Source organism: Sinohyriopsis cumingii, unplaced genomic scaffold (assembly GCF_028554795.1).
Source record: "Sinohyriopsis cumingii isolate HCF-2022 unplaced genomic scaffold, ASM2855479v2 utg001779l, whole genome shotgun sequence".
Lineage (NCBI taxonomy): Eukaryota > Metazoa > Mollusca > Bivalvia > Unionida > Unionidae > Sinohyriopsis > Sinohyriopsis cumingii.
Window position 1 is genome coordinate 659542 of NW_028316050.1, and position 12631 is coordinate 672172.

At 37.7% G+C, this 12631-nt stretch overlaps 1 long non-coding RNA gene across 1 annotated transcript; it reads left to right on the plus strand.

Moving 5' to 3' along the window:
- Nucleotides 1-648: 648 nt before the first annotated feature.
- Nucleotides 649-12631, plus strand: LOC149771550 (uncharacterized). Its single transcript, XR_016418235.1, has 2 exons — nucleotides 649-2131; nucleotides 2993-12631. It is a non-coding gene; the product is annotated as an uncharacterized LOC149771550 (long non-coding RNA).

Genomic DNA, 12631 nt, shown 5'->3' on the forward strand with positions numbered 1-12631 from the left:
GTGCATTCAGGTCAGCCACTTGCAACACTGTTGATATTTATCCCTAGTGTTCAGTACAGTGACGTCACTGACGCTGGAAATTTCGAGACTATAAATATCGACTTGGGGATTTCCACATTTTGTAGCTATACATATATACTAGAATTCATAAACAGGAACGTCACTCAAGCTGAGGCTATAAAAAGATAGTGGGATTTTCCAAAGGAAAAAACCACAAGTTGGAGCTATAAATAGATAGTGGGATTTCATAGGAATTTCAGCTGATTATAGATACATAGGTATTTATCGACGATCGTCACAGAAGTTGATATTGTAAGTAGTTACTAATTTTATCTATTTTATAGTGTGTGTGTTTATGTGTGTGTGTGTGAGCATGTCTGCGCGCGTACGTTGTGTGTTTCTGTGTGTGTGTGTGTGTGAGAGAGTATGTGTGTGTGTGTGAGTATGTCGGCGCGCGTACGTTGTGTGTGTGTGTGTGTGTTTTTGTGTTTGTGTGTGTGTGTGTGTGTCTGCGCGCGTACGTTGTGTGTGTCTATTGGTCTCTGTTTGTCCGTATAAAACTCACTTTACCCTATCAGATACACGCTACCTACCTACCTGCAGTAGCGCGTATTCAGGTCAGCCACTTGCAACACCGTTGATATTTTATCCCTAGTGTTCAGTACAGTGACGTCACTGACGCTGGAAATTTCGAGACTATAAATATCGACTTGGGGATTTCCACATTTTGTAGCTATACATATATACTAGAATTCATAAACAGGAACGTCACTCAAGCTGAGGCTATAAAAAGATAGTGGGATTTTCCAAAGGAAAAAGCCACAAGTTGGAGCTATAAATAGATAGTGGGATTTCATAGGAATTTCAGCTGATTATAGATACATAGGTATTTATCGACGATCGTCACAAAATGGAACGAAAAAATTGAAAAAGAAGAAAATGAGAAGAGGAAGAAAGAAGAGGAGGAGGAAGAGAAGAAAGAAGAGGAAGAGAAGAAAGAAGAGGAGGAGAAAAAAAGAAGAAAAAGAGTGTAGGAGATAAAATAAGAACTTGGTGGAGAAAAAGAAGAAATTAGAAGAAGAAGAAGAAAACCCAAAGGCCCTTTTCAGGGCCCCCATATTTCTCGAAAAGAGAGCCTTTCCATTGCCTACCCCTTTTTCGTTTTGTTTTTATTTTTTTAAAAATAGAGACCCTCCCTGTTTCAATTTTACATAGACCCTATACAGTCCCAAGGGTTTTTGGCCATGTTAAATTTACATAGACCCTATATTGTCCCAGGGGTTTTGGCCATGTTAATTCCCATAGACCCTATATTGTCCCAGGGTTTTTGGCCATGTTAATTCCCATAGACCCTATATGTTCCCACGATTTTTCTCCATGTTAAATTTACATAGACCCTATATGTTCCCAAGGGTATTTTTAATGATAAGTCCCATAGACCCTATACCATCCCCATTCACTACTATCATAGGAATAAAATTGATAATCACGCACTGAATAATCTCGCTCAACCGGCTCATCTATGTTAAATGCTGTGTCGAATATGCGTTTGAACATTTTATACTATTGCGTGTATTTCCAGATGGTGATTATCTTCGTCGAACACGAAGTCCACTTCCTATCAAATTTGCCGTTATATTTTTTTGTGCGTCAGATTCTAACGCTGCTAGTCTCAGATTTGCAGCTTGATTTATCCGCGGGCATAATTTCGGTACTCGGTAATTTCACCGGTGCTGATTTTCGTCTTAGTCTTTCTTTGATCGCCGAGAGCGCCTTACCAGCAGCACTAACAATTGCACCAGGAGCTTTATCACTAACCACGTTAATGGCTTTCATCGATAATTGTTTTGCAAGAGGACCCAATTTTGGTGCTAACCCTGCAAATAATCGTTGAGTTACATCACCAAGTCCGTCTCCGTAAGCTGCTCTATAGATTGGTAATCGTGAGTTTACTGCTCTGATCTGCACAGGTGTATGTCGGTTATATATGACCATGTTATGCCATTTACTATTGTTTAATCGCTGTAATCATCAACGAGCTCATCAACGAGTTCTCGGTAAATACCAGCATCCATGACACCACCTTGAAACAATCGCCGACAAATATCAGATGCTTCATTAATTATTTCTGGTGAGTTGTTTCCGGCTCGTTTTCCTCCTATGAGAACTTCTAACCGCGAAACGTCATTGAAAATACTATCAGGGTAGGGAATAAAATCACCCCCCAAACCTTTACCGAGTATTTTTTGTCCTTGTTCTTCGACCCTTCGCATAAATTTCAAGTAATTGGGATGGGCTGGGTTAAAATGTAATCCATCAGTAGTAAAATATACTGCAGCAGGCCACTGCTCACATGTTACTTTTCCATGGTATTCAGGTTTTAAATAAAGATATTGGTAATTCAAAGCAACAGTGATTAAATGAGGTTTTAAAATTCCTTGAAGATTTTCTATGGGAGTTTTTTTTAAACATCTTTGCGGGATTCTTTGGTAATCCAGCCCAGAATTGTTCTTGTTCTGTTTGCTGCAGTGGCGAAGGAAGTCGATAGGAGAAATCTTCCTCCGGTTTTTTCTCACTTTTTTCTTCTTCTTCTTCGGGTGGGAAAAGTTCATGATGCGGAACAGTGATAGTAGTAGCAGATTTTTTTTTTCTTTCGTTTTAGCAGTCGTTTTTCTTCCTCTTCTTGTTCTTTTTGTTCCTGCATCGTTTCATCATATTCGTTTACTCCTGATAAATATGTCCGATAAGACAATTCTTTTGTATTTAATCGACCACCACCTTTTCTTATTTTATACACCCAATCAATCCATTCATTATGACCTGTAGTTTTAACATAAAGGTTTTAAAAAATTTCTTCTTGAATCATAACCAGCAGCAGCAAACATACCAAACTTGATTATTTCACCAGGCGTTTCCATTGGAAATTTTTTTATTGTTATACCCGATTCAGTAAATTTCTCCTTATAATCAACTCCCTTTTTTTTCTTTTCAGGTTCTCCAACAGCACCTTCAGGTTGAGGCTGAACTGCAGTCATTTTTTCAGCAGTTTCTTTTAATACCTGAATAAGACTTTCTTGTTTCTCACCTGGTTCCTTTTTAGGTCCCCTGATAGCGGTTAAAACATCTCCAGTAACCGCGGTAATAGGTTTAAACAACTGTTCCGTTTCCGCTGCGTACTCAACTTATGCTTCCTGCCGCGATTGCACTTTTTTTTTGAAATCCTCTTTTACAGGGATATATTTTTTAAGTGCTTCTTCTCGCTCTCTAGCTAGTCTAGCTGTGTAAGATTGCGAGTGTACCATTATCTGGTATAGCAATTTTTAATTCATAACAGCACGGGAGGGCGACGACAACGAATTGGTTCATTTTTGTTAATCGAAACGCCATTAATGAGTTTTTCAACCAGATACCGTATTTACACTAACACGGGAGGACCCCCTGGGAGGTTTTTCCCTCCAAAGGTTCCTCTTGAAACGTAGTCGACGGTTTATTTCCGGTTGAAAACCCTTTTTTTTGGAGGGTTTATTTCGACATTTGAAACCTTATAAATTTTGTAGGATTCGCCTGCCGCAGTGGAGACTGACATCAAGATATGTGAAATTGTTTCAGGATTTTTCTATATTAAATGGCCATATAATGTTAGAGGAGCTACATTTTGTACCAATTTGATATAAAAAAATTTTTTCGGTCATAAGCATATACTGCAAGCAAGGATATTCTGTACCAAATTGCGATTTTTCACGATTTTAAAATATAGCGCCTAATCTTTAGAAGCTCTAAGCGCTTTACAACATTAGACAACACCTGTAACATAAAAAAAACATCTAATGATATGATTACAAAAACAAACACCATGAAATTATAAAACATTAAAGTGGAGAATATTTAAGATAGGAAACATTATTAAGGCTTTAAGTTTGTTCTTGTAGTCAAAATAAGCGAGTTTTGAGAGCCCTTTTGAATGTGATCACTGTGTCCAAGTTCAGTGGGCAATTCATTCCAGTTGCTGGGCCCTGATATTCAAAAGAATGCTGTCCATATGACTTTGTTTTCATAGTGGGAATAACGAGTATATGATTGTCAGAAGAGGAGTGTACACATGGGTGAGGTCGGATAGGTATGTAACACAGAGAACAAATTTTGTGTTTGATTCTGGATCAAATGGATAGCCAGTGTAGGGTACAGAGCAGTGGGGTGGTGTGCTCTGATCATGGTACTCTAAGTATGATCCGTGCAGCTGTGTTTTGAACTTTTTGAAATTTCTGGAGCAGATATTGAGATGAACCAGACAGAATTGAGTTACAATAGTCCAGTCTTGAAAGTACTAATGAACACACGTTTTAGTGGCATCATCTGAAATATATTTGCAAATTGAGCTGATGTGTCTCAGCTCAAGATATGCAGCCTTGCATATGTTTATGATATGTTGGTGCAATGTGAGAGTAGTCCAGAGTAACACCTAGGTTTCGTACTGAATGTGTGAATTTAATGTTGGTGTTGCTAATATTTATTGTTTGAGGTAAAGGATGTGAATGAGAAAGTCTTTGTGTTGTTATCAGAATGGCCTCAGTTTTACCATCATTCATCTGCAGCTTGTTACATGTCATCCAGGATTTCACATCAGAAATGCACCTCTCTACACCTTGGATGGTAGCATCAATTTCAACTGGGTGTCTAGATTTGGGTGTCATCAGCATACAATTGGTGAGACACTGGATGATGATCTATGACACTTGAGAAAGACTGAGTGTACAGAATGAAGAGAACATGTCCAAGAACAGACCCCTGTGGAACACCACAACATAGATCAACTGGGCTGGAGTTTATTCCATTTGCACATACAATTTGTGTCTTGTTGACCAAGTAGGACTTGAAGGCTGGAGACGGTGAAGTAATATATCATGGTCTACTGTGTCACATAAACAGGACACAAGCTTATTTTGTAATGCATCGAGGTGAACTAAACAGAATATTTACTGCCTACTTGTAAAAAGTTAAAAGTTCTGAAAACATATGGCATGGCAGAGCTTAGGGCTGTTCCAGTAAAACATATCTCCCCTCCCCAGAGGAAGGCACTTTCAAATTCAACCAACCCAAAAAGGAAGCAATTTTAAAAAATTACGATCTACTGTCATATACGTTTCAATCAAAAAATACTTCCCCCTCTCAGAAGCATATTTTTTACCATAATTTCTGGCTATGGGTTATTGGACAGTAGAAGCAATTTTAATATTGAGTTTGGTTCAGAAGTGATTTAAATGACAGCTGGCCAGAGGTAATCTACTGAATTCTTATAGATCATATAATCTACTGCATATTTGTATTTGTGTTCATTCATTATAATCAATTTTTTGTCCTTTTGTTTGTCTGTCGGCCATGTATGTATCTGCTACTGTGAAATCACAAATTTTCATGGTGGCTTATTATTTGTAGATGTCACTGATCAGTCTCTTAATACCGGCCAATTAACATCCATGAATACAGATTGTATAACAGGTATTTATATTCTAATACAGACATCATGAATTTGTATCCTTACTAATCTGTGTGTTTACCAAAGTGATCACTGTTTTGCGATCTTTCTTTGTTCCCAGTCATGCTGCTCTTGATTAGAATAATAGTTAAATTTTGTATTGCTTTAACTCATAGCCTTGGAGGTTTTTGTCGTTTTCACCTGAAGTGCGAGTAGGAAACACATTTTGGGGGCTATTTCTGAATATCTCCTAATACTTCGACTTTCAACAGGTTTTCCATAAGCCTATTGCCTAGTTGTGTTAGAAACATCGTTTTCCATTTTTTATTTTGCTCGCACATGAGCAGAAGGGTAAAAGTTCTTTCGTACAGACCACTCTTTATTCCAATTGCACACCTTATCCTACTTTTTGCAAAGGTTCACCTGTCTGTGTGCAGTTCAGACCAGTCTGCCTTAGATCTGAAGCCAAAAAGTATAAAATCTGGACACAAAATTGGATTCCAACCATGGGCAAATTTTGGTTGAAAAAAAGCGGGTCCAAAAATCAGATTTATCCCTCTGTATTTTGTAGTGCAACTAGAACATCCAGATTATATGGTACCATTGCAGAGCTATATCTCTCTGCTTTTTTGTAATACCACCCACTTTGGTGTATCTTAATGGACCTTGATGCTGCAGAGCTCGGAAGTAGGGTACAGCCTCATCATGCCTACAGGAGGGATTGGGGCTGAATAAGTTAAATGTGTTGTCAGATGCTATGATTCCTTGTTATCTTTTTTCTTCAATAAATGTTTTGGTAAACTTATAATACACAATTTATCAGAAGAAAAAACCATTAATGCCTACTTTTACACTCATTCTTGTAAGAACATGTATTTCAGTTACCAATGTCTAATATAAAGTTTTAAAAAACAAAAGATACAAAGTCAAACATTTTTATATCATTAATTAGATTTTAAAAAATGGATGAAATTCAATGAATCATTTTCCCCAGAGCACTCGTAAAATCAATGTCATTGCAGTTAACTGTATTGTCATCACCGATGGCCTAGCAGTAACATTATGGACTTTCAATCCAGATGTCACAGGTTCTATCTCCCACTTCTAGTCTTTCATATGAGACATATCTATGGCCTGAGGGGCTTCCATGGCAGAGTGGTACAAGATGCTTGTCATATCGCTACGATGTCTGCAGTGTGACAGTTTATAGTGATGTCTAGCACTGTGGCATCATGCTACAGACACATTATCCTGACACCAGGCCAACTAGTCTTAACACTAACCTCTTAATGCTGAGCGCCAAGCGAGGTAGCTGTTAGTATCATTTTTGTAAGTCTTGGTATGACTTGGCCGGGGATCAAACCCAAGACCTCCTGCTTCCAAGGCAGATGCTCTAACCACTAGGCCACCAGAGCGGTGCAAAATTACTTGGATTTTCTTCAGCAGTAAAATTGGCTGCCATATATTGTCTTAATCTGAAAATGGTGTGAAGGCCATAATGATCTATCAAAACCCGAGATATCATGTCTAAATGACTTCGGCTGTTGGAGATACATCAAATCAACAGAGCCCATGAGCCCAAGTGTACTAATGTTCTTGGACCCCCAAATGGTATAAAGCGCTCTCCATTACGGATCACTGCCATCTCACCTCTGTCTGCGTGGGTTCAAGTCTCGCGTTCAGCCAATGTGGGTATGTGAGAAAGCTTGTCAGTAGCTTCTCATGGGTCGATGGTTCTTTCCGGGTTCTTCCTCCTTCTCCTTCCGCCTATCGTGTGCTGAAAAATAGCGTTAAACCAATTCTTTATACTAAAATGTTACTTTCATTATCAACTATCAGGGACAATCAAACCCATATATACTCTATTTTATCTTTCATATCCGTAGCGTGTCCTTCAACACTCTCAGTGGTTGTAAACATTTCGGTCATGCTTACTGGACACACTGCAAGATAAAAATGTTCAAGTAACAAATACCATGGGATAATCAGAGACCAATAAAATAGTCAAGTTATCTCCCCTGCAGGGATGCTGCCAGGATTCGAGTTTTATATGGGTGTGATCTCCAATGAGAGAGTGGTGGCAGAACGAATAGCCATTGTTAAATATCTACATAATACTTAAATATCTGTCACTTTTTCTTACTGTTCCACTCTGTTAAGACTCTAACGAAATCAAAACACTCAAAGAGATGTCATCTCTAGTTGTATAACTATTATTACTGTGATGGGCATGGTCACGTGGTTGTGATGGCAGAAAAACCACAAGCTTAATCCATATGTAACAGCTAGCTACGATTTTGTCAAAAGATTTTAAAAATACCTAACAATTGAATTGGATTCTAAAATAGATGTTTATAAGATTTGAATATACCATAAGTAAAATTAGTACAGTTACATCCTAAATTACTATCATGGCTACTTCAAATGTGCGACTTTAAAGCCAGAATTCATAGCTTCGTTGATTTTTGGGGTTTGAAAAACGAATTTCTTCTCAAACGACTCAATTTGGTGCAGATTACATTGTTTTTTAATGATCAGAAAATTAATACCACTGGGAAAATACTGATAGGAATATGCAGAAATAATATTTAAACTGAATGTGGTGACAATATGTGTGCTGGATCTACAACTTTGCATAATACATCTTGTACAACTATTCTGTTGTTTCTAACAACAGTGTAATATGGCAATAATTTCTGCACACATGAAGTTGATCCACTTTTTGCTTTCTTCCCTTGCTAATTAATAGTTTTAGATTTTACAACAAAACTAAGCACATTTTACCTTTTCACAATAATACACAATTACAAATATTTAGATTGCAAGAAAATAGAAGTTACAATTTTATTAAATGTAGTGGTACCAGCAAAACTAAAGATGGTTAAAAGAAAAGAAAAAAGAAACAGGATGAACAGATTAGTAGTGTAGTAAAGAATCCATATATCAGAATGACAAGTATTTTGTCATCAATTTTGTTGTTAGTTAATGACACTGCTTAAAAATGTTGTGTACTTGATAATAATCCAATTTGTAATACAAATGATGGCTTTAAACAAAGTGCCAAAATACTCATTCAAGTCTCAACATGTCATGATTCCCAGGTCATGTGCACTGCTTATGCTGCTACTCAGAAATGAACACAATAATGAAAGCTCAAGTTGTTTGATCTATTGTTATAATAGACCAACAAGTTCACCACCTTTTCTTCGGGGGGAGGGGGGGGACTGGTGGAGGAGTCAAAACAAAAAAAGGTGGAGAACTTGTTGATCAAGGTTATAAATTACATGTGCATCTCTGGGTCTTTCTGCCTCTGAATTCAAGCACTGTAAATACCAGTAGATTTTCCCACCCAGCTGCCAGTCAAAGCATTTGATCTTGCCACCCAGCTAATGCTGCATGTTCTTCTGATGTACTCTTATCATGGTAACAAGTACATGGGGGGGTTGGCTTCAGCCACTAAATTATGTCGTAAGTATCAGCACAGCTAATTGATCAACACCTTTTCCCACTAAGCAGGACTGGCAAGTCTTTGAATTTTTCTGCCCGCTTAAGTGATTTTGGGCATCCCCAATAAAAAATTGACATTCAAATACATGTGATTAACCATTTCCGAAACCAGTTTTCACTAACATGAACTCTGCCAAAGATTCACTTCCTTGAATCAGTGCTTTGCTACCTCTTATGCCAGATTATTTTCGCTTCCATAACGCTGTTTCAAGTCCAACATTCCCAAAGCCTGCTTCTTCAGACATGGGTATCTTGAATAAATATAAACAGCATATTGTCCATCCATGAACTCTGCCAAAGATTCACTTCCTTGAATCAGTGCTTTGCTACCTCTTATGCCAGATTATTTTCTCTTCCGTAATGCTGTTTCAAGTCCAACATTCCCATAGCCTGCTTCTTCAGACATGGTATCTTGAATAAATATAACCAGCATATTGTCCATCCAACACGTACATCAGACTCAACATCAATTTTGGGCTCAAAATCTCACACAGGTATTTCTAGTGACATTTTCCCTAATGTCCAACAGACCAATATACATGAAATTCATTGTCATCATAGCTATCACCAGCCAGTATTTGCCGACTGAAAACGTCGTCTGAAGACAAACCCTGTCATGATTCAATCATTTTGGTTTATTGTGTGGCCCTTATTCGAAATACGTATTTGCAAAACTTCCATCATCAAAATAAGGCCAGTGAACCAATCAAATTTAGTTTAACAGCCATTCATGTTGAACCGAAGTTTCCAGCTTGATGTCACATCAAGTACTTGGAGACCGCTACTGGCAGCGCGAATTACGTTGTGAAATGCACTTTTCAAGTTAAAAAGTTTAATAAAAATTGCATACTACGCAAACCAAGTTTTATATCAGCAACATTAAATTTGCTGTATCACTGCTTTAAAAGAATGCGACTTTGTACAAATTACGTGTACTGGCATAATTTTCTGACCCAATGTTTTATTCAGCTTAGATGACAGGGGGAGGGGTGAGTTGGGTTACATGTGATTTTATATATATATTCGTTTTTTTCTTCTGACATCCCCACCAGCGATTTCTCATTTTGTTAACAACACATAACACACAACCAACCTTCCACTGTCAGAATCAAAATAGTTTGAAACACCACCTCTTACCAGTTTTTTTGAAGTGCCGTCCTCTGGGGGGGGGGGGGATATATTCATTTACAGGAACAGCCCTCATGCCAATCTGCACAATATTAACTTTAAGAACACATCTCTGGTTGCCACACATGCAAACCCTAAGTAGACGTTCTCAGGAAAGCAATCTGAAGTTTTCAGTTCAACCTATTTTCATTAACATGTAAACAATAACTGGGAACAAGAGATGTTTTAACAACCTTTAAAGTGTATTTCCGTGCTGCTAACTGCATTGTATATGAATTTTAGCAGCTGGTATTCTGATCATTCTGAAGCACTCCCCTCCCTTTGCTTCCATCATTTCAAAAGATATGGATGATCAGGATTTTAAGTGCTTTTTGCAACCATTAAGAACCCCCTATCGCAACCTGAATTTGAATGTGAAACAATAGACAGTCCTTATGATGCTGGACAACAGTTTGTGTTTGCTAACAAGATCTCATTGTTTATAAACCGTTTCATTGTTTTAAGATATCAGGATTCATCTAACTGAAAAACTCTGAAAAGTTCATTATTCAAAGGAAACCTCTTAATTGTTTAATTATGGCCCCTTACAGCTTTACAGAAATTTATGTAGCCGTTACAAATCTAACCAGCAGTTGCATGAATAATTCAAGCATGTTTTCTCAAAGTTTGTAAATCATAAGCTCTTTGCTCATTAAATAATGGAACGATGTGGTCAACAAATACATGTCAAGTTATATGTACAAACACATCTTTATCAGACCTGCCAACTTTTATGATTTTGCACCAAGTCTTGCATAAATTATTCTCAAAATATGCACTTGATGGAATAAAAGCACTAATTAGGCAAATACAATAGTTTGTGGCAAAACCTGGAGACTGGCTTGTTAGAGTTTGATTCGGGTCCGGGTTTCACGTCAGTGAAATTGGTAAGGGAACCACACTATCTTTACTGGAGTACCTCAGATGCCTTAAACACGCACATTGCAATAAAAACCATATGTATGATGAAGCGTTTTCAAAAAAAGGCATCCAACATGCAGATGGTCAGGAAATAAGCTTATAAGGTTTTGATAGTATAAAGAAAAAAACAGGAATACTCAGATTCCAGACCTGCCAATCTTGAAGAGTCCATCTCAGTAAGGCAGTTGATTTTTATCCATAAGATTGACCAGTTTTCAATTATCAATAATCTGTATTTTTCAGCAATGATCATTTTTCCGTAGTTTTTGTTTGTATGCCGCAAGTCCGTATTTTAAGCTTAATTTTTCTAAGCCTTACAGCAAAATCGCAAGGATTGGCAGGTCTGAGATTATTGAGGGAAAAAGCAGGAAGGGAAACAATTACGTTTAGTGGACATGTGTTGATCACACGCTGGGAAAGACAGCTGCATTTCCATGGGGTTCTTTTAATAGAAAAGGATTACATCAGATGGAGATGGAGAGATATCAAGAAGCCAATGAGCTCCATAATTCAGGTTAAGCAAACTTGACAAACTTTTGAGTTGAACCCGATGTTTACCGTTGGTACATCAGTCTTGAATCGCACTTCTGGACTATTAAATATTTTTACAGCTTGACAACAGCACATTATATACCTTACTGAAAACTGGCCCAACTTACAGAAAGAAAAACAATGGACTCCTTTACTGAGGTCTTGTTAGGGTTGCCAGGTCTGCTTTATTGCAGCCAGTCATCCTCAAACATTATCCATTCAAATGCAATAGTTTTTCCAGGCCCCCCCCCCCCCCCGAGTGGCCAAGTGGTCTAAAGTGCTCATCATTGCAGATCACTGCCATCTCACCTCTGTGTGGGTTAAAGTATTGGGCTTGGCCAGTGTGGGTATATGTGAAAGCTTCCTGGTAGCTTCTCGTTGGTCAGTGATTCTTTTCAGGGTTTTCCTCTACTATACTGGCTGCCAGGTATAGCCCATCTTGTGCTGAAAAATGGCATTAAACCTGTAACGGCAACAACAGATATTTCAGCTTACATTTCTTTTTTAAAAAAATCAATGTACCTTATTAAGAAAATATCTTCCCAACATGTTGGAATTAGCAAAACAGATTCGGTTATAACCCCATCTTTGTGATCAAAATGTCTAACAACAACTGGGTACAACTTCTCAGAATCATTGCTAACAATCAATCAGTTGCTACAGTGAAAGGATGGGATGAAATATCGTTAATAATTTCTGAATTGACTTGCACTGCTGTAATACAATAGTAATTTGTGTTCTAACAAACTGACAACTATTTGCTACTGATGATTTGGTTAACACGCATTTCAGTAGTTTCGAAGTATCGTCTGATGCAGCAGTAACAACATTATGCTCAACCAAAACATTATCTAAAATACACTTCATCCTTTATGACATCCAGCTCAGTTTCTGGCACTCAAGAACCAAATCCTATAGCAGTCTTTGGCACACAACTTTATTTCATTACAACATATTGTGTATGCTTTTTGGAATTCATATTTCAGCATATCATCCCGTCCGCCATGTGCAATAAATCAAATGATCAGCTTT